We start from the raw sequence: 23,554 nt of genomic DNA, 5'->3' as shown, positions 1-23,554 counted from the left end.
TAAACGATTTAATACATGGAAAACTTGAGTTTTCCATGTTTTAAAACTAAATTAAACATGGAAAACTAAACTTAGTAAAGCACCACAACCTTGGAAAAAATTGATAATTGAAGTATCAGAATCTTAGAACAAAGAATTGTGGCCACAGCAAAAAAAAAAAAAAAAAAAGATTATGCACTCTGAAAGATGAATAAATCAATACAGTCAAAACAGCCAGTTTACAACTACCTAGCATCAGTTTTACCAAAATATTAATGGGAAATCCAAACACATTGATGAACAAACGCAGAAGACACACTAAAGTTTTAGAAGCAGATCTGGGATAATCCAAAAGAACATAAAAAATGATAACTAAATGAAAGATGCAAAAAACAATTCAACAACACTCAGATATGTCAAATTACAGAAATGATCAAAGGCAAGCAAAGAAAATGAAGAACGGAGTGGTCCAGGAATGGTTAACTACGGTGATTTTAGCTCAAATACTTCCCCAGTATACTCATACTCGAATAGCTCAACAATTTAACAACCTGTTGCAAACAGGCTCAACTGAAGCGTGGATGACAACTGGAAGGACAGTTCTGATATTGAAAAACAAGAAATATGAATTGATTTTGGAATTACCCCAATAACTGCCTGCCAACAACATTTAAATTACTCAACAGACTTCTAGCAACATCGATTACACAATATTTATCACAGCACCAACTTTATTCTATTGAACAAAAGAGGTTTGACAGAAAATCCAGACGAAAAAAGACCAATTTTTAATTGACAAAATGATTTCGTAAAGACGAAAGTATATGGCATTACCAGATAGTGATTACCAGATAGTATTCGACTCTTTACCACGTAGCTGGATTATAAAATGTTTAGAAATTCTAAAGAAATTTAACTTCGGATAACAAATATCGAAGCAAGCAGGGAAAATATTTTACATATTATACATGGATGACCTCAAGCTATACAGAAAATCATCCAGATAAACCGACTACTACTATATAGTCCGATTCTTCAGTGAAGACATTTGTATGGACTTTGGACTTGAGAAATGTGCAACATCTCCATAGTTCGAGATAACGTAACAGGCAAAAAACTAATCACATTTGCAGATGGAAGGAAAATTAAAACCTTGTCACAGCAAGAATCCTATAAATGCATAGGGGATCTTCAGGAAGGCGACGTTTCAAGTTCAGAAGTCAAAAAGAAAAAGTGTGCAAATGTCTGAAAACAGTCAGAAAAGTTTCAAAGTCCAAATTAAATGGGTGCAGCATTGTAACAGCAATCAACACATGAACCATCCCTGTAATCAGATACAAGCAGGGATAATAGACTAGAAACACTCCCATTTGGATGCACTTGATCATTAAACACGAAAATTAATGACAGTGAATCATGACTAGCATCCACGCAGTGATGTGGATCGATCATACGTAGCCAGGAAAAGTGGATGATGTGCTCTTTTGCAAGTGAAGCAAAGAATTTATTAATGTTAATAAACAATGAATATTGTTAAATAATATTAATAACAATGTTAATTGAAGCTGACAAAAGTACCGGCTGTCTTCTTCTTCTTCTGCAGCTTCTCTCACTTAAGTGGGGTCACTGTTGATAATGAGTCTCCTCCATACCTTCCTGTCTTGGGCAGTCACCACATTCAAGTTCTTCATCAAGTCCTCTTCTACCATCTCCCTCCATCTGTTCTTTGGCGGCCCACGCTTCCGTCTTCCTTGTACATCCATCTGCACGAACCTTCTTCCCACATATTCGTCCTCCCTCCTCATCACATAACCAGACCATCTCAACCTTTCCTCCTGTATTTTTGCTCCTAAGTTCGTAACTTTCACTGTTCCCCTGACATAGTCATTTCTCAGACGATCCTTTCTGGTCACACCGCACATCCACCTAAGCATTCTCATCTCCACTACTTCCATCCTGCTGATGTTATTTTTCCTCAGGGCCACAGTTTCTATAACATATGTCATAGCTGGCCTCACTACTGTCCTATAGATTTTGCCTTTCAGATTGATCGGCACCCTCTTATCGCTAGCACTCCAGCCATCTCCCTACAGTTCCTCCAACCCGCTTGTATCCTGCATCCCACTTCCTTCTCAGCTCCTCCATCTTCTTCCACTGTTGAACCTAAGTATCTAAAGTCTCTCACCTTCCTGATGACATTTCCTTCCAGCTCCAGATCTGTCTCCTGTCCGCCGCCGACTGTGCAATACATATACTCTGTCTTACTTCTGCTCAGTCTCATACCTCTCTCTTCCAGTACTTTTCTCCATCTTTCCAGTTTAGTTCCCGCTTCTTCTCTTGAATCTGCACACAGCAAGATGTCATCTGCATACAACATTGTCCAAGGCGCATCTTCTCTCACCTCCTCTGTTATCACCTCCATCACAATATTAAACAGAAACGGACTCAATGCTGACACTTAATGCTGACACTTGTTGCAAGCCAACTGTTACTTGTTTCTGTCTGTCCCAGACATGTCCGAACACTTGTCTTCACATTTCTGTACATTTCCTGCAACAATCTGACATATTTCTCCAGAACCTTCTTCTCCCTCAGACACATCCAGACTTCTTGCCTTGGCACTCTATCGTATGCTTTCTCCAGATCAATAAATTCCAGATGTAGCTCCCTTTGTTTCTCTCAATACTTTTCAATCATCTGCCATAACCCAAAGATATCATCTGTTGTTGATCTACCAGACATGAAGCCAAATTGTTCCTTTGCAATCTCCACCTCCTTCCTCAATCTACCATTAAGAACCCATTCTAGGATTTTCATTGTGTGGGACATCAACTTTATTCCTCTGTAATTTTTACAGTCTTGTGTATCCCCTTTACCCCTGTAGATGGGGACAAGAGTACGCTTCCTCCATTCCTCGGGTATATTTTCCTGTTGGCAAACTTTCATGAACAGGTCCCACAGCAGGTCAATTCCCTCTTCCCCCAGTGCCTTCTATGCCTCCACTGGAATTCTGTCTGACCCACCGATTTTCCATTCCTCATCCTCTTCATGGCCTCTGTCACTTCCACTCTACTGATGTTCTGCACCATCCCCTCAGAAGGCTGCCCATCTCCTCTGTGAGTCATTGCATTTTCCTCTTTCAAAAGTCCCTCAAAGTATGTTTTCCATCTGTTTCTTATGTCCACATCCCTCCATAATACTCTTCCTTCAGTGTCTTTGATCTGCCTCACATGTAAGATGTCCTTTGCTGCTTTATTTCTACATTTCGCTAGTTGGTAAATTTTTCTCTGTTCTTCCTTTGTTTCTAATCGATCATACAGATCTTGATATGCCATGGCCTTCGCCTGTGCCACAACTCTCTTGGCTTCTTGCTTTCTCTCTCTCTCTCTCTCTGTACACCTCTCTGTCCTCTTCCACTCTTGACTCATCCCACTTCTGCTTTGCCTTCCTCTTAGCTGTCACTGCCACTTGTACATTATTATTCCACCATCAATCCTCCTTCTACTCTCTAATCTTTCCAGATGTCTCACGAAGCACCTTGATTGTATATCTCAGGATTACTTTTGAATTATGTTTCCACCAATCTTGTACACTTTCCAGTCCATCCGAAATCCTCTCTAACACCCTCTCCCTAAAACGATTCCTCACACTCTCCTCTTTTAAGCAAAACCACTTAATTGTCTTCATCCCATGGCATCCTGAGGTTCTTATCTTCGATCTTATTTTAAAGTCTACGCACAACAGTCGATGTTGCTGTGCTACTTGATCTGTTGGAATTACTTTACAATTTGTCACAACTTTAAGATGTTTTCTTCTAGTCAAAATGTAGTCAATTTGTGAACTGTTGTTACAACTCCTAAATGTTATCAAATGTTCTTCCCTCTTGTAGAGAAACGAGTGCACAATTGCCAGATCAAACGCTATTGCAAAGTCCACAACCCTCTCTCCTTCCTGGTTCATATTCACATAATACGACCACCCACTCTTCTCCAAGACCCAATTTCATCCGCATGATCCTGTCGTTCCTTCTACCCACTTCCAGTACTTTGCCCATCATTCTGCCAGACCACAATTTCTACACCATTTCTTCCCTCGTTATTCGCTCCAGAGTAGAACAGTTTATATCCATCTCCCAGTTCTTTTGCCTTTCCCCCTTCCACCTTGTCTCCTGCACACATAAAATGTCCAACTTCCTCTTCCTCATCATGTCTGCCACCTCTCTTCCCCTTCCAGTCATGTTTCCAACATTCAGTGTTCCCACTCGCAACATCCTCTCCACCTGCTCGGCTTGCTTCTTTAATCGCACCCGCCCTTGATGCGGTAGAAGCGAGCTCGCTGCTGTAGGGCGATGTGGTTGCCCGTTGCTTAAGGGGTACGCTCTAGCCCTTATATCATTTTCTCTTTGACTCATATCATAGTTTGAGCTAGCATTGAAGGTTTCCGACCGGATGCCCTTCTTGACATCAACCCTCGCATTTATCCGGGCTTGGGACCGGCACGTGTTGAAGCTAGCTTGCTTCCTTTGGTAGCTGCATAAGACGAAATGACTTAGCAAGATAGGAAAGACTCACCCCTAGCCCTTGAATACTCTAATAGATTCAGGGGGAAAGAGCAAGGAGAGGAGAAAGAAGAGGAGGGACCAGTCTTCAGAATAATATAACAGATATATATTACATGAAGTAAGGCATGGTCCAGCATCTGGTACCTCGGGTTTGCCATGCCCGTACTCACTAAAGTGAGCCCTGGAGGTTACAGAATTACCGACTGTATTAGATTCGAATAAGCAGTACAGGAAGAAAGAAATGGCATAAAAATCAAAAGGTTGGAAAAATACAGCACTGCATGGTCAATACTTGAAAGACATTGAAGAAAAAGTTGGACAGTCGCTAAACTTGGTAATGGCTTCAGCAAGGCAATACAAGAAAGAGATAGGGGGGTCTCTTACTTGCTGATCAAGAACAAGCACTACAAACGAATGCAAAAATGGCGAAGATTGAAAAGATCCTTAGCGATAGCGAATGCCAACTGTGCAGAAATAAAGAAAAGACAGTTTACCATCTAATTAGTTCTTGTAGTAAAATTGTTCAGTCAGACATTGAAGACGGTATCATTGGGTATGTCTGAATACCCGATGATACCGTTGACGCAAAAGCTGTACAGTAGAGCTAGTGCAGGAAATATGATTTTCTCAGTTGCAAAACCCCTTGGAACAAAAGGGGAATAAGTTGAAAAAGTTATTGAAAATTAAAATGATATGATATTATCAAAAAAAAAAACCGAACTGCGTTATTCCCGTATAGGGAAAGTAGGAGAAGCAGTTTTAGCCCTATCTAACTTTTGGAGACTGAGTGGGCAGTTCAATCTCCACTATGGGATTTTAAAATTCAGAGAAATTGATTTCTTGGATATACAATCATGGCATAATTTTTTCATCTGTGTTCTCAAGGGATTTTGCAAGTTAAGAAACAGACGTCACTGCAGTCGAATAACAACAACGACATGTGTAGTTTATTAATGTGGCAAACCAGGGACAGTAGAATAGAAAAAAGTGCATGGAAAATTGAACAAATATAGCTATTTTGAGATTAAATTTGGCCAACTTTGGAGCAAGAAAGCTATAACACTTACATTTGTCATGGTATCACGCAATACCATGAACATTTATTAAACATCTGGAAAAGTTGAGTCTGCCAGATATACAGGGTGTTCGGGATAAATTTGACAGTTTCGTAAGGAAAAAGAAAATCTTTGTATCTATTAAATTTAATGAATTGACAAAAAAACATTACAGGCAGAGTTAATTACAATACTATCAACAAGATTTACTCAAAATAACCACCATTAGCATCGATCACAGCTTCAATTCTGCTTCGGAACCTCGAACAAGCTGATGCTACAGTCTCCCTGGGAAGGGCCGCAAAAACTGTTTTAATTTTATCCATTAACTGGGCTTTTGTATTACTGGAAGTGCGATTGGTGTCTTTTTCAACTGCGCCCCATACAAAATAATCCATGGGGTTAAGGTCTGGGGAGTTTGGAGGCCAAACATTTGGACTGGTGAAGTCGTAGAAATTTTCAGACAACCATTTTTGACTTTTCCCAGAGGTGTGGCAAGGGGCCGAATCCTGCTGCCATACATACGGCCTACCATTGGCTACCCTTGTTATCCAGGGCTTGACTACAGTTAGCAACTCCACGAACAAAGCCCGAATTCCAATGCCAGGGTTCTTCAACACGTGTTCCTGCAGATTTGCGAGGAATTCTGCTGTACGAACGCAATCAGATCGTCTGCTAGGGATCTTTCTTCTTGCTACATCCTCGTAGTCACCATTGCAAGTCTCTAGTTCATGCCTGATTGTTTTTACTGTATTCAGGGAGCATTGGACAGCAGTCGTAATATCCTTATTTTGATGGCGGGCACGAATCATCATGATACAAGTTATTCTCTTCCATGATTCAGGTGGGTTCCAGCTAACCATCCTTTCTGACATCTTGTATATGAATGAAGAAGGGTCCAAACTTTTAAATGAAGAGAAGTGTGTGTTAATACATGTAACTTACGGAAAAATATAATTAATTATAAATATGTCAAATTTATCCCAAACACCCTGTAGAACCATCTCAACTTCAGAAAATAGCACTTTTAGAGTTATAGAGACATCTCCCATTTTACGACAATATCTAGTCGATTCCTAGAACTTTGTACAAGACTCGAAATGAATTCATTTGTCAGTGAAAGATTTCGTTATGAGTATGGTAATAATAATAATAATAATAATAATAATAATAATAATAATAATAATAATAATAATAATAATAATAATAATAATAAAAGAAGGCCAGTGAAGTCCTAGAGAAATGATATTTGAATTCATAACGCTGGACGGCCCAATGAACGACTATTCTACGTCCGATTCTAGTCACAGACAAGAGGACCTTTTTCTACGCCTTTTGTCGAGAGTTCCTGAATAAGTCGATGTTCAGTATGGAGAAGGAGGCTCTTTCTCCAGGAATCTTGGGGATTTTAATCCCAGAACTCAAAATACTGACCGATAGAAACTGCACTATTTGGACAGTAATATATTCCATTGGGGCTAGGACCTACAAGATTGCTGGCTGGTAGGTTCTTTTATGGTTTATTGCCGCAAGAACAGAAAATGTTATAGCAGTACACAAGGTCAAAGATTACAGTAAGACATAAATAGTCAAAGATGCATATTTTTTACTAATACACAAATTAATAACTTTTTCAACTGTGGGGATTTGCAAGTCAGAAAACCATATTTCCTACACTACTCACTGTACAGCTTCTGCTACCCGATTATCTCTTTGTTTATAGTCTGTATACACAATCGTGTTTCAAGAATTAATTAGATAGCCAACTGTCCTTTGTTTATCTCTGCACAGTTGGTATTTGCTATCGCTACGGATCTTTTCAATCTTCCCCTAATTGCATTCGTTTGTAATGCTTGTTCTTGAGCAACAAGTATTAGATCTATCTCTTTCTTGATGTTGCCTTGCTAAATTCATTGCCAAGTTTAGTGACTGCTCAACTTTCTTTCCAATGTCTTTCGAATATTGACTATGGGATGCTGTATTTTTCCAACCTTCCTATCTTTATGCCATTTCTTTCTCTATGTACTACCTTTTTGAAATTAAATGATTAAATTGACATTACACTGTAACAGCAATCGGTATTTTTTCTTTGTCAGCTTTAATTAACATTGTTTCTGTGCTTTCTTTGATGTAATTATTCAATGCCTGTTTTTCTTACTCTACTGTTCGCTTCTCTTGAAAAAAGACCACGTCCTGCACTTTTCCTGGCGATATATACACATCATATACGATATATACACTGATACACATCACTGCGTGGATAAAAGGCATGATTCACTGTCATTAATGTTCGTGTTTAATGATCATGTGCATATAAATGGGATTGTGTCCAGTCAATTATCCCTACTGTGTATCTGATTATAGGGACGCTCCATGTATTAATTGCTGTTACAGTGTTACGTCAATTTAATTTGGGCTTTGAATCTTTTCTGACTGTTTTCTTTTTGACTTCTGACCTTGTAATGTCGTCTTCCTGAAGATCTCCTGTGTACTTATAGGATTCTTGCTATGACAACTTTTTCATTTTCCTTCCATCTGTAAATGTGATTAGTAGTTTTTTGCCGCCTGTTACGTTATCTCGAACTATGGAGATTTTGCACATTTCTCAAGTACAAAGTCTATATAGATGTCTTCACTGAAGAATTGGACTATATTGAGGAGTGACTCAGTTTCTCTAATTGTCCATATGATTTTCCGTATACATTGAGGTCATCCATATATAACAAGTGGGATATATTTCCTGTTTGCTTTGGTGTTTATAATTAATTTTCGTGTTTTACTATCAAGCGCATTGAACTCGACTTGTATTCATTCAATTACTCATTCAAGCGCCTCCGTAACGCAATTGGAAGAACGACGGTACATTGTACCTTTCGATTGGAATAGGCCTAAGTTCGATTCTCGTCGCGACGGGAGGAATCTTTATCTGGACGATTTCAATCGAAGGTGAGTTAGCCGATCTCATACGGAGGTAGCAGGGTTTTTTCTCCAGGAAACTCGGGTTTTTCATCCCTCATACAGAGAAATCGGCCATTCAGAAGACACGCAATTTACAGACAAAAAATACTAGTTGTGGTGGCGGTGGAGGTGGGCGGTAGATGGCGTTGATGGAGAAGATTCGTAGTGGAGGTCCGGTGTAGTGGTTGAGACAGTTGTAGGTGTCCTCCCACGATGAGTTTTCGGACTCCTTGGAGGTATCAGGAATAATAATAATATAATAATAATTATTCCTGCTGTGTTTCTGATTACAACCTTCTGATTGTGTTTCTGTTTTAACAATAAACAGCAGTGAAAATGTCACTGTCTTAAGAATTCGTAGGTATATGTAGGATTTATTCTGTGACAAGTTTTTAATTTTCCTTTCATATGCAAATGTAATTCATTTGATGTCTGCTGTTTTCGCTCACCTTGCGCATTTCTGAAGTCCAAATTTCATACAAATATCTTCACTGAATATTCAGAATGCATTGAACAGTGACTGAATTTCTCTAAATGATTTTCTGTATAGCTGAATATTATCCATATTAATGTTAGAGGACTCAGTGCAAGAATGAACAATAGTGATTCTTGTGGGAAAATTGCTCTCTTAACAATTCTTCTTCTTTCTTCTTTTTGCTCTACAACCCTTTATAGGTTTTGGTTTGCTTCACAATATTTTACTATTCTACTCTATTCAGTGTAGTACTTTTCCAAATCTTAACTTTAAGAATTCCAAGATCTTTTTCAAACTCATTTAGCCATTTCTTTTTAGCTCCTCCATTCTTCTTTGTCCAATTATTTTCCATTTATATTTTTTACCTCCTTTCTTCCATCTTTTTTCTATCCATGCTGTTCTTTGTGTCTTAATAAATCTATCAGTACCTTCTCCATTTATTAATTCATTAATTTCTCTATTTGTTATTCTCCGATTGTCATTCTTCTCTTTAATTGCTCCATAAATGTTTCTCATTATTTTTCTTTCAAAAATTCCTTAATCTGTTCTCTTCATTTTGGGGTAGAGTCCATGATTCACATCCATATGTTATTACTGGTCTAATAATCGATTTTTAAATTACTTCCCAATACAGTTTTACTTTCCTGCAGCTTTTCTTCCCAATAATCCTTTATGCATGTGATAACATTTATTTCCAGCTATTATTCTATTATTTATTTCTTCCGATATGTTATCCGTTATTGTTAATAGGGATCCTAGATATTTAAAATGATTCACTCATTCAAAATTATAGCCATCTATACTACATTTAAAAGATATTCTATTTCAATTTCTTCCATATTGCTTCCTTTTCCTTTTTGTTCATTAATTTGTAAACCAACTTCTGTTAAATTCTTTGAAAGAACTTTCTAAATATTTTTGGTACAACTAATTATTGCAATATCATCTGAATTTGCACATATTTTTACAGATTTATTATTAATATAGCCTCTTATATTGAGTCCTCGTATATTCAAGTGTCAAATGAAACAAATTTGCAGACAGAGTTTCTCCCTGTCTCACTCCGGAATTTATTTCGAATGCTTCTGCTAACTCACCTTCTATTTTAATCCTTACTTAAAATTATTTAAATTGTTATTTCAATCATTCTAACCAATTTTCGTGGGATTCCCAGCCTTTAAGATTATTAATCATTTTTTGTCTATTTCATTTATCAAAAGCATGTTTAAAATCAATATATAAATTAAAAATCAATATATAAATTATATAATTCTATATTATAATATAAATATATTATCAGTGGTAGATCTCTTTGGTCTAAAACCAGATTGTTAATCTCCTAAAATTTTTTCAGTATATGGTTTTAATCTGCTATTTATTGCTATCTATTTATAACCTGATAAAATTTTACCAATTATATATTTGGTTTAATCCTTTATCCAAGTGTAAGCAAACAAAGTTTTCGCCTGAAGTTTTTTACATTTATAATGCAAAGCACACATCACCTTCCGGACATGTATAATGCTATGCATTAAGGGAAGGGTCACTACCCAGACCGGTTTCGGCCTTTATTGAGGCCTCATCAGTGGGAACCAGACCCAGAGGTGGTGATACTAAAGGAATGGAGAAGTCATATTTCTTTTGATGAGATCTCAATAAAGGTCAAAATCGCTCTGGGTAGTGACTCCTTCCCTGAATGCATAGCATTATACATGCCGGCAAGGAGATGTGCTTTGCATTATGGGATACTAAGGCAGGTGATGAGAAGTCATATCACTTTGCCACGAGTTGCCCGAGTCCTGAAAATTCTTCGGGCGCAAACTTTGTTTGCTTACAACTTGGATAAAGGATTAAACCAAATATATAATTGGTAGCATAGCCAAGTGAAAAAACTTCCATCATTGATAAAATTTTATTTGTTATATTTAACAATGTAATTCTTCTGTAATTACTATAAATTAGTTTATCGCCATTTTTATATATTGGTTGAATCAGTCCTATTTTCCATTCCTCTGGTAATATTTCTTCATTCCTTATTTCAATTATTAATTGTCAGATTTTTCCCCATAATGGTTTTCTAGAATTCTTGATAAGCTCCCGTGTTCTATACCCAATGCTTTAGAATTTTTTTTTCTGTTTTATAATTTTAACTACTTCTTCATAAGTTGGTTCTTTTATTTTTTTTTTTCTTTATTTAATCTAAATTTCCTCAAATTTCCTATCTTCATTTTCATTATTATTAATTTCTATTTCTGATAACAATTCTTCAAAATACTCTTTCCATCTCTTCATGACTTCTTTTTCAGTTATTATTTCCCCTTCTTTATTCTTATATCCTATTATTTCAGGATTCAACTTTCGTACTAGTGAATTAATTTCTGTATAATATTTTCTTATCTCATTGTTTTATTATATTCACTTATTAGCTCTATTTCCCTTTTCATCATCTCTTTTTTCTTTTGATTACATATTCTATTTGTTTCCTTTCTATTTTCTTGATAGTTTTCTCTATTAGCTCTTGTATTTCTTTGTATATATTTCTTTCTTTCTTTATTTTTAAGTTATATTGCTTTTCATTATCAACTGTTCCTTTTTGATTCTTTTATATTTCCCTATTATTTCTTCTGTTACATTTATAATTGCTTTTTTTAATTGTCTTCCATTTATTTTCTATATTATTTTGATTTTCTTTAATGTCTTCTATTATTTCTTTATATAATTTAATAGTCTCTTTATTTGCGAAAGCTTCAGTATTCTATTTCTCAAATCTTTCTGCTTTCCCTCTATTTATTACTGATATTTTTTGTTTCAATTTTGCACTGACCAACATGTCGTCAGAGTCGTAGTTTGTACCTCTAAATGCTCTTACATCAATGATGTTGCCCATCTTTACCAAAACATAACATAATAAACCAAAACATTATCTATCTGATTACAGTCATTAGTAGCTGGGATAATCCATGTTCCTAAATATATCTCTTTATGTGAAAAATTTGGGGTCATTATTTTATTAGTTGTTGAAAACTGAGCAACTTTATTGCCATCATCACTAGTTTCATCATATAGGCTATATCTTCCAAACACTTCTTTATATATATATATATATATATATCATACTCCCCTAATTTAGCATTAAAGTCTCCTAATACAATCATAGCATTATTTTTTGTGTCTTCACATTTTTTTTTCATTTGTAAATCATAAAATTCTTCGATAACATTTTCATCAGCATTCTCAATCGCAGCATAAATATTTATAAATGTAATATAATGAAATTTACCTTTAGTGCGTATTTTACATATTCTATGATTTATTTGTATAAATCCTAATAGTGATTTGTAGATCTTTTTTTTATAATAAAACCAACTCCATATTCTCCTTGTTTTATATGACCACTAAAGTATAACTTATAATCTTTTTTATTAACTCCCTGTCCTTTCCATCTTATTTCCTGTAAGGCTGCGATATCCATACCACATTTCAATAATTCTTCTACTATCTTTTGCATTTTATCAGCTTGTAATAGCGTCCTGATATAATATTTCTCGTTACCCTTTTCCTTTGCATACGTAGTTTCCGTATAGTCAGTCCAGTTTGATATTGTTTAGCCTTTTAAACTGAATATTTATTTTTAAGGAATGGATTGTTAGCCCACTGCCAAACCCTTCTTCTTTATCCAGGCTTAGGACCGGCAACAATATCAATGAGCAACTCAATCCACACATCGAATACTGCAAGTGGAGTTGCTCTTGACATTCACTGTACCTAAATTGTCTCCATTGACTATTAGTTGTTAGGAATTTTCTAATGCTTTTACCCACTCTGAACATTTTTAGATATTTTATAATCCAAGTATGTGGCAATTAGTCGAATGCTTTTTGGTAATCAATCCATGCCATATGTAAGTTTTCGTTTCGTCTTTTCAGAATCATTTTGCCAATTAACAAGTGGTCTTTTGTTGTTTTTGCGACACCACTTTGGTTCAGAAGGAAAGAGTTCGTGTCGTGATAAATATTAATTAATCGAAGTTGCTAGAAGTCCCATTAATAATTTTTAATGTTGATTTCATGCAAGTTACTGGCGGGAATTACCTGAAACAGCTCCTTTTTTCGTTGTTTTTCAAAATTATAATTGTCCTTCCAGTTGTCGCTCATTCTTCAATTGAGCCTGATTACAATAGGTTGTGAAATTGTTGAGTTTGTCAACATGAGTATTGGGCAGGTATTTTAGCCAAAATCCATGCAATTCATGTTTGCCTGGTGCGTTCAGTTCTTCACTTTCTTTGCTTGCCTGTGGATTATTCCTGTGGTTATGTCAAGGGATTCCTTCTGATTATTGTTCAGTTGTTGTTCAATATCTTTTATCTATTTAGCATTTTTATTACGTTCATTTGGATTATCCCAGCGCTGTCCCAGAAGCGGAGTGTTTCTTCTTCTTTCAGGTGTCAATACTGTTTTCAGAGTTCCCATCAATATTTTGCTAAATTCAGTACACGGGCAGGGACAAGAATTCTCTGAACTGCACACAACTCATCGTATTGATTATTTAGTTAATCGACCAACTAAACACAACGCCATGTACCGTTTGCCACAATAGTAATTTTTGTCTGTTTATTGCGTGTGTTCTCCTCTTCGATTTGCCTTTATGAGGGATGAAAAACCTGAGTTTCCAGGAGAAAAAAACACTACTACCTCCATGTGAGATGGGCGAACTCATCTGTTATAATGAAAAAAGCCCACATGAAGATTTTCTTCATGTGGGCTTTTATATATATATATATATATATATATTATTACCATTAACAGTAATAACATCATTAACATTAATGTTATTTTTCATTTGTGTTATATTAACTTTCGCGAGTTTCTCGTTGTTATTGTCTGTTTTTTTTTTTTTTTTTAGATTATTACTGTACTGTCGTACATTTCCTGTTGACATTTCAGGAAATTCACCGTAATTTTGGCTCCTCACGCCATCTGGTGCACTAATTTGTAAAAACGAGCGTAGGTTCTTTCGTGACTCATGGTGTCAGTCAGCGGAGAAATATCACAAGTTGCTGTTGTTGAAGAGAAGTGTACTTATGCTACATAGTGACACTGAAGTTTGTTGCGTGGCATGGAAAACTAGAATTAAAGTGACTGTATCCTTAGTGATGGTTATTCCACTTTGGATTTTCTTTTTATATTTATTGCAATTCCGATTAATAGAAAACTCGTGAAGAAGCAAACGTATTAGCTTTCGAATTGTGAAGCAAATAACCTATACTTGCAGCGGTAAATTCAAGTAACATCAATGCATTGAAGTTTTGGATGCTGCTGCAATATAACTTGGGCATCGTCATCCTCAGGTAATGGTGTTAATTTACATGTTACTTGATATAACGTATTAAAATTGTTTTGTGAAGTATCTGAAATATTGGAGATGTTTGAAAGATTATGTAATTTAGTTTCTGTCATTTTCCCCCCTTCTTTTTATTAGCTTATTATTATGGGGACTTCGTGTTACACCATTTCTATAAAAAGAAAAGCAGTTATTTACTAAAATAATGCTGGATTTAATATCCACTTTACTTATATGAAAAACAGTTATACTTTTCATTTTTATAGTTTAGAATAAGACATATTTTCATGCAAAACATGTCATATTCTAAATGTTTACCAGTTTCACAAACACATACATAATAATTAATTAATTTAAAACATGCATGTGTTACCCTTTCTGAAGTGAGATGAAAAGTTATGAGCGACTTAAAGAGATCGCAGGTTTAAGAATATTTACAAGTTTAATGTACAAAATGGTTATATATATATATATATATATTTTTTTTTTTAAAGATACCAAGCTATTTTAAACCTGGTTTTTTACATAGCAGCAATATATATATATATACGTGTGTGTGTGTGTGATATTTTAAAAAATCCCATTCATATTGACATTAATATCTTATGTAGTGGTGTTGATTTTATGTAACGTTTAAAAATTGTTTTGTGGAATACCAGAAATATCGAAGATGTTCGAAAGATTATCTAACTTTCAGAAATCTTCTAGATTTATTTTGAAAGTATGGACAATCTAACAATTTTCAAAAATCTGGCGAAAATTGATATAGTGGGCTCATTATTTGAGTGGAATGGAATTGAATGGAATGGAATAGTTGGATTAAAAATGGTTAATTGTCGCTTTTCTTTAGTAATTTTGCAGCTGAAGGGAGTTATTTGGACACAGTTTCCTCTTGTCATAAAAATAAATTAATTAAAAATTATTTTGGCATATCCTAGATTCTTGACGCCACGCCCACAGTGCATCCCCTCGAAATACTGGCTGGATGCTGTAGTGGTGATCCCTGCTTAGGAAGTGTACGCGAATATCATCAATTTCTGCACGGGAAACAGTTACATATATTCAGATTATGAATTGCATTTCCAAATATTTTGGCAATTTTCATTTTATATGGAACGTTTGGGTAATTGGAATTGTCATCTTTCAAGTTAACATGTAGATGTTTTAATGTTAAGAACTATCTTATGGTGGCCAGTGTAGAGAAGAAGACGTTAAGGAAAATGTAGAATCGTTGTTAAATCCTTAAACTCACTATTATTCAGTTGCGTAGCTAAGATTTTTCATCGTCCACAAGAGTTTTTCGGTAGCTACGTTTATTTCGTGAATTGGTACTTATGTCACTGTTCTCTTTGCCCAGTATCAGCAATAAGATATCGTTCTCGCTGAAACTTTCTTTTATTCCCACGACCCACAAAAAATTCCGTTATATGTTTTACCATTATATCTTGGATATTTGAAACGTCTTTAAACTGATGTCTCTGATCAGATTTGAACATTAGCAAATTATTAGTGTATGCTAAAGTTACTGATCAACCATTATTAACTATTGGTCTGACCTCTGGTGTAAAAAAAAAAAAAAAAAAAAAAAAAAAAAAAAAAAAAAAAAAAAAAAAACTTACTACATCAAAGCTAGAGTCTTGTTATTATTATTATTAGGTTAAAATTAAATTAAGCTAGAGAACAACATGTTCACACCAAAAAAAAAAAAATTACTTATATAAGTATATATATATATATATATATATATATATTACAATAAACCAGTATGGATAGTGGCTAATAAAAGCTGAAAATTGCTTACAGTCCTAAAGGCAGGGTTTGCTGGAAAATTAAGTAGGCAGAATGTGTGCTATCCAAATTTTTGGGATTATTATGCCATCATTATTGTTAAGATTGGGGTGGTTAATCAAAATTTCATATTCGTCTGTAAATTTCTGTTCCTATTAGGTTTATGTATGTTGTAAAGAACAAGTGCTTTTCCAATCAATTTGGTGTAGGGTGTTAAGAGCATGGTCTGAGAGGCCAGCTTCTCCAAAATTGTTAAATTTAATGTGCCACTTGTGTTCTTTTTTATGGATAGGGATTGTATGTCCAGTTTCTCCAATATAAGGTAAGTGTACAGGTGCAATAGATGCAATAAACTCAAGAGTGTGCCAATGGGGAGGGGGAGGGAAAGAATCCTTAGAGGAGTTGAATATGTTTTTTAATTTTAAAGGTGGTTTAAAAGTGGCATTAAGATTATAATGGTGTAGAATTCTATTAATTTTTTTCTGTTAACCCTTTAATATATGGAATAGCTATGGTTTTAATCTATATTATTTTATGATGAGGTTTAATGAAGAACTTTATTAAAAGTAGTATTTTTGCTATAGCCATTATTTATAAATGTATTGCTAATAATTTTTAATTCTTGTTTAAGAGCTTATTCATTAGAGCAAATTGTTATAGCTCTTTTTTGAGGGTGTTAGTGACTCCAAGTTTTTGTGAATTTTTAATGACTTCAAAATATAGATAGATAAATAAATGATAGAGATTTGAAATTCAGAAGATTACTTGGATGCTGAAGAGCACATTGACAAGGAAATATAAGGAGGTTATTATTCCTCTTTATAAAGCTATGATTCAGCCATATACTGTGCACAGATTTGGTCACCTGCTTTTCTTGGGGATCAGGAAGTGGCAGAGAGGATTCAGAGATGAGTGATCAAGCTAGTGATAGGTCTGTGGAATGTTCCCTATGAGGATAAATTGTGAGGGTGTTTGGGATGCAAATTAAGTTTAGCTGACAGGCAGAAGAGAAGGGATATATAGAAACTTATAAATTACTAAAGGGATTCTATAAGATTGACACAGAAGAAATTTTTCATTACATGGGGAGTAAGGAGAAAACAAGGTGTCACACTTGGAAGCTGTCTAAGAGTGCGGTTAGTAAGGGTGTGGGACTATTCTTTTATTCGAAATGGGTTGCCAGAGGTGGTTGTGAGCATCCCAACCATGAATAGATTTAAGATGTATGATAGGTATTGTGTTAATGGTTAAAGTGGGTCTCCTGCAATGAGTCTTTTGACTCCATGGAGTGCCCATATAAATAATAATATATCTTCAGAAGTTTCATGATTTTATCTGCACGATTTTTATGTTTAGTAAAGAAATGGACCTTGGTAGTTGTCCAGCTGCTATATATGCACTGGATAATGGGATGGTCTGTTTAAGATATTATTGATGGTTTTGAGATTGTATATGTTTTGAGATATATTCTTTTTAAGAGTATATCTTTAAGATTTGTTATTTCTTTTTGTCATTTCTTCTCATCACTGGATATTGTAAAAGACCCTATCTATGAATGTTTTTTGATGATGAATTGTTTTTGGGCATGATGATATCAGTTGTTGAAATAGTAGAATAGTGATCAATTAAAAATATATCATATAATTCAAAGTATAATTCAAGATATTCAGTGCACATTTCAGAAAGGTATTTGATTCTTTCTTGTGATATAGCATGTAGATATCTACTAGTATTGAGCTTTTTTCTTTATACTTCAAATATAAGACTACCATAATTTTCTAGTGAGATGAGAACATGTAGGAAAGGAAGTAATCTGTCTCTTTCAACTTCTAACATGAATTGAATTTTGTGGTTCAAGTCGTTGAGGAATTTCATAAAATTTTTGAAAGTGACCTTTTTTGATCATGACCAAAATATGAAAATGCCATCTGAGCCATAGTCAAGGTTTACATATTGAGGAATGATGTGGACAGATATTAAAATGGAGAATTGGATGGTGAAACTTATTTCTGTTGGAGATAAAGAGCAGAGTAGCAAATTAATACAGCCATAGAAAAGTGTTGGGAAATTTGTAGAAAAGAGCAAAGTTAACAATAAGTACCCACTAGATTTCTGTTTAGTATGCTGACTAGTCATGTTTCAACATCAACAACAATGAGATGTGTTCAAGTTCACATGGAGAGAAGACAAAATATAAGAAAGAAACTCATTGACTGTATTATTGTGGATAATTGATATCTTTACTTCTTCAGAATACAAGTTTACAGGAGATTTAAAATAGGAAGTGATCACCATTTACTATTGAGCAGGATAAAAATGAATAATATTGAAGAGAGAAATGTGTAAAAACTGAAGTCAAGCTGCTCTCTGAAGTGAGCTCCGTGTACTCAAATATTATTATAGACAAAATGAAAGAGTTTGAAAACAAGGCCTTGATGACTCATTAGGAAACAAACAAACAAGAAAACTATTGATCAGACAGTCAGGCATGCGCTTGAGTTATTTGCAAGGATTTAAAAATACGAACTTCATGGTTGACTCTAAACTGAAGAGGCAGTATAGGAAAAGAAGAAGCATATCAAAAGTTCTTAAACAAATAAGTCAGTAAGTGCTTAAATACAGAGAAAAGTGTGAGAAAGTTAAATTATTTGTGCAAATAGCTAAACAAAAGTAATGGGAAAGCTTTGATAAGAATGTGGAAGATAAATATCACAAAGGTTGTAAAATGTTTTGGAGGCTATTGGGGGGGGGGGGAACTAAGATGAAGGAAATATAGATTATAAAAGTGACATAGAAAGTGAAGATAAGATATTTTGATATCTGGTGTAATTATTTTGAAATATTACTAAATTAGATAAACAGTAATAGAGCAGTCATAAAAATGCAATTAGTAGTCAGTTAATACTTAAGATAGAAAAATCCATCAGAAATTGAAATGTAGAAAGGCAGCTGGAGTGGATGATATTCAACTGGAAATGCTAAAAATACAGAGGTCTAAAAGTTTTTCAGTAGCTACTGCATAATACAGAAAACCTGTCAGAAGGTGCAATTCCAATGATTGATGTATCATTGTATACTAATTTCAAGAAAGGAATTTTCCTATTTGAAGAAGCTAAGAAGGCATAATTAAAGAGTTAAGAAAAATTGTGAAAGTGAAATTTGGGGAAGAACAAGCTTGAGTTCAGACCAAAAAGGAGTTGTTAGGTTGAGATTTTTACTTTAAGGCAATAAGTTGAGAAATCATGGGAATTTAAAACTTATCACTATTTTAAATCTAGAAAAGGCATATAATAAAGCAAGAAAAGTTGTGCAAACTACAGTAATATGTTAATATACATTATATAGCATAATGTGTAGCCCAAGCTGAAGCTCTGCAGTTATGAATTGAAGGAGGTACAGGTGTAAGGAAAAATCAGGTGCACGGCAAGGGTGCCTGTCTCCATTGTTTGAATCTACATATATCGCATTATGAAGACAAGTGATATTAAACTGATATCACCAGAAAATATTAAATTCAGTTCTTTATTTTATGCAATTGATATTATTATTATGTGACACCTCCAGGGAGTCCAAAGACTCATCGACAGTGAGTGTGCCAACAGTATCGAATGAACTCCTTCCAACTACTAACCGTGCTCAAACTTGCTTAACTTTTTTGCATGAGCCATTAGTAGCAGAGGCTCTACCAATTGACCCACCTTTGCTGGCATGCTCTTTAAATAAATCCAATACTAGTGTTCAAGACTAACAGCTGTAACATTGGTGAAAATCAGCAATAGAAGAGACAACTATGAAAATATATATAGGCCTCCATCAAAAATGATATTCATGGAAAATATGAATGTCATTTTTGATGGAGAACCTATAGAACTAGATAATAGAATTTGCCAATCTGATATTACTAATAGTATACATGACAGCAGTTAAACATATTAATCTGAGAGTAGATATCAATCTAAAGACTAGAGACCACAGCTAGGAGAGTTCTAATTAAATTAAGTTGGGTGAACAGATAGCATCAATTTCAGAATCATATGAAAAATGAGATATTAAAAAACCTGATATTAGTGTCCTGTACTCTTCTTGAGTGAGGATACATAGCAGGAATTTAATGATGGGGGATATATAAAGTACAAGAAAATGATTGATATTACACAAATTTATTGTCATTGCCATTTTGACAGACTTCCACATCACATTGAGATTTTATTAATTATACTGCATAGGTGAATAATGATACAGAAAAATTACACTCCATCCCCTAGTGAATATATGGGACACCTTCCCCTCCCCCTTTCCTATAAGATAATTCTTGAATTATGTCAGTTCCTTATGGATACACTTAAGTTTTGAGACTAAATTAATAGTGCTCAGACTGTATCTGCAAAGTTTTTTCTTGTATTGGTCATTTAATAATTCTGTGGTACTTTGAATATATTTTACAAGCATTAAATCAAATAATGGAAAAACAAAAGAATATAATATATCTGTTTCTTTGGCTTTCATATATTTTGAAAAATCCTTTGACTCAATAGAGTTGTTGAGTAGGTGCCCTCCCTTGATGAGTCTTTGAACAAAATAATAATAGACCTGTGTAAAATGCATAAAGCTTTAAAATATATAGGAATAGATAATATTTATATTAACATTGTTTGAAGTTTTTTCCCACTTGGTTATACTATAAATTAAAGATACCAAGAAATTATATACTTGGTTTAATCCTTTATCCAAGTGTAGACAAATAACTTTGCTTCTGAACTATTTTCAGGACTGGGGCAACTCGTATATAGAAGCGTATAACTTCACATCACTTGCCTTAGTATCCCATAATGCAAAACACATATCCTTACAGGTATGTATAGGCATTATACATACCTGTAAGGATATGTGTTTTGCATTATGGGATACTAAGACAAGTGATGTGAAGTTATATGCTTCTATATACGAGTTGCCCCAGTCCAGAAAATAGTTCAGGTGCAAACTTGAAAAAGCCTTTGATTCAATAGAGTTGTCGAGTAGGTGCCCTCCCTTGATGATCTCATCAAGGGAGGGCACCTACCTCTTGCATATATATGCAAGAGGTTCATCAGTAATACATTTAAATGGAAAAGAACGAGAAATAAAAAGAGGAGTCAGACAGGTGACTATCTCACCAAAATTATTTGCCATAGTCCTTGAATATGCTATGAGAAAATTGAACTGGGAGAATAGAGGACTGAATGTTGATGGAGAATACTTAAGTAGTCTACGATTCACTGATAATATCATTCTAATAGCAACATCACCAAAAGAAGTAGAACTCATTATTAGTGAATAAAATGAAGTAAGTCTGGATTAAAATCTGGATCTGAAGTAAGTCATGGCCATAGACCATGCACACAATTTTGGCAGTCATCATCATCATATGTTACACTTTTGCGTAGGCCTACACATTTTACCACGTGAGCTTCCGTAACTGAATTTTGGCAATACATCTGTGAAACCATCAATAGGCTGAACTGTAAAATCTCGTCTGACAGCACAAGATAAAGAGACTTGGAAGACCATAATTTGCAATCGTTAATTTTTAAAGTAAATCTATTTTCATATTGTATCATTTTGTGAATAAAGTATGATGATAAAGAGATAAAAGCAATTTATCAAACTGTCTAAAAAGAAAGATCTACAGCACTGACCTATGGTAGTAAAACCTGGAGTCTGACTAAAAAACATCCCAAGAAACTGAAAACAACACAAAGAAACATGGAAAGAGTCATTTTGGGAATAACCTAGTTAGATAAAAAGAATAATACTTGGATAAGGAAGCAAATAAAGATAATGGACATTGCCTTAGTAATAAAAGGCAACAAATTGTGCTGGGCAGGACATGTGATGAGAATGTCTGACAACAGATGGACAAAGAACAACAGAACGCACACCAAGAACTGGTTATCAGAAACTAGGTAGACCAGTGGTAAAATGGAACGATCAGCAAAAAAAAAAAAAAATCAGATAACGCCTTTTTATTCCCATAAATGGGAGTAGGCGAGGCCATTTAGCCCTATCTAACTTTTGGAGACTGAGTGGGCAGTTCAATCTCCACTGGTACCCAATCAGAGACAGATGGCCCAAGGCTATCACTAATTAAGCGGTACGCAGTGAAGAGAGACAGCTCAAATGTGCCGCCATCTCGCGGTCCCTAACCCTAACACAATATATATATTTTTTTAAATGCCTGAAATAATGTGGGTTCTACAGTCATTTCTTGAGTTTACAGGACGAAAAACCCGAGTTTCCGGGAGGAAAAACCTGCTTGCCCGTGCCAGAGATCGACTAACTCGGGAACCGGTCGAAAAAAGGCTTAGAAAAATTTCCTCTAGTTGCCGACTAGACTTGAAACCAAGCCTTCCTTCGTGTGGCCAAGCGCGGTGGTGTGCAAACGCCACATCCACTGAGCTACACAGGCTCTATCAGATAAGATGTTATGGACATTTATGGTGGAGTGATGCACAAGACTTGCTAAAATGGAAGAAGTGTGGAGAGGCATTCATCCAGTTTACTGAATGTTGATGATGATGACACTTTTGAATATTTCATTTTCCTACACATTTTGGTCAGAGTAGGAGAAAATAGAAGTTTCCTAAGTGATAAAAGCTACAGATTTAAGTTGTGTAATAGCTCTATCCTGATGATGCAGTTAACATGACATCATGATTTACTGAACGGATGATTAGTGAATGGATCTAGCAATTCTGCTGTCAATTCTAATATCTGTGGTCCTTTGCATTTATAATAAATTCAGAGATGAAAGAATATGTATCGTCTTTATTGTGTGTTAGTGCTGGATAGTGGTTCTCTTTTGTTACCATTATATTAATTTTTGAAGATGATATATGGAATTCTTTAAATACTTTGTAAGGGTCAATGAATTAGATATTGCTAATTTATGTTTTATAAGCTAGTTATCATATCAGCCATAGGCATGATTATTACCTTACAAAACAGATAGGAAAATTGTTGATAGGTAAACAGGAAGCAGTGTTGAGAGTAGATTCAGGTTGATTAGATTCTTGTAGATAGGTTAATACGTTGGTAACATGACTATTAAATTATGTAAGGAATTTGCAACGTATACTGGAATATTAATTCCAGTAAGAGGAGGTATTTATTAAAGTTTCTAAAAAAAAAAAAAAAAAAAAAATCAGCTAACGTCTATTTGTTCCCATATAGGGAGTAGGTGGGGCCGTTTACCCTATCTAACTTTGAGACTGAGTGAGCAGTTCACTCTTCACTGGTAGCCAATCAGAGAGATAGCTGGCCCAAGGCTATCACTGATTCATCAGTATGCAGTGAAGAAGGCGGCAAGCTAGTGCCGCCATCTCGTGGTCCCTAACCCTAACACGATATTTTTAATGTCTG

At 34.9% G+C, this 23,554-nt stretch overlaps 1 protein-coding gene across 1 annotated transcript in view; it reads left to right on the top strand.

Annotated features, from left to right (window-relative positions):
- Positions 1-14,079: 14,079 nt before the first annotated feature.
- Positions 14,080-23,554, top strand: part of Ack-like (activated Cdc42 kinase-like) — a 290,445-nt gene continuing 280,970 nt past the window's right edge. The window contains exon 1 of the mRNA XM_090407542.1: positions 14,080-14,375. The gene's annotated coding sequence lies outside the window, so the exon portion shown is untranslated. The remainder of the gene's footprint in view (positions 14,376-23,554) is intronic.

This window comes from Typopeltis vanoorti, chromosome 2 (genome assembly GCF_054136105.1).
Source record: "Typopeltis vanoorti isolate ZY-2024b chromosome 2, IOZ_Tvanoo_1.0, whole genome shotgun sequence".
NCBI classification, from domain to species: domain Eukaryota; kingdom Metazoa; phylum Arthropoda; class Arachnida; order Uropygi; family Thelyphonidae; genus Typopeltis; species Typopeltis vanoorti.
Note: the sequence above shows the minus strand (reverse complement) of the source record. Positions and strands in the feature narration are given on the sequence as shown.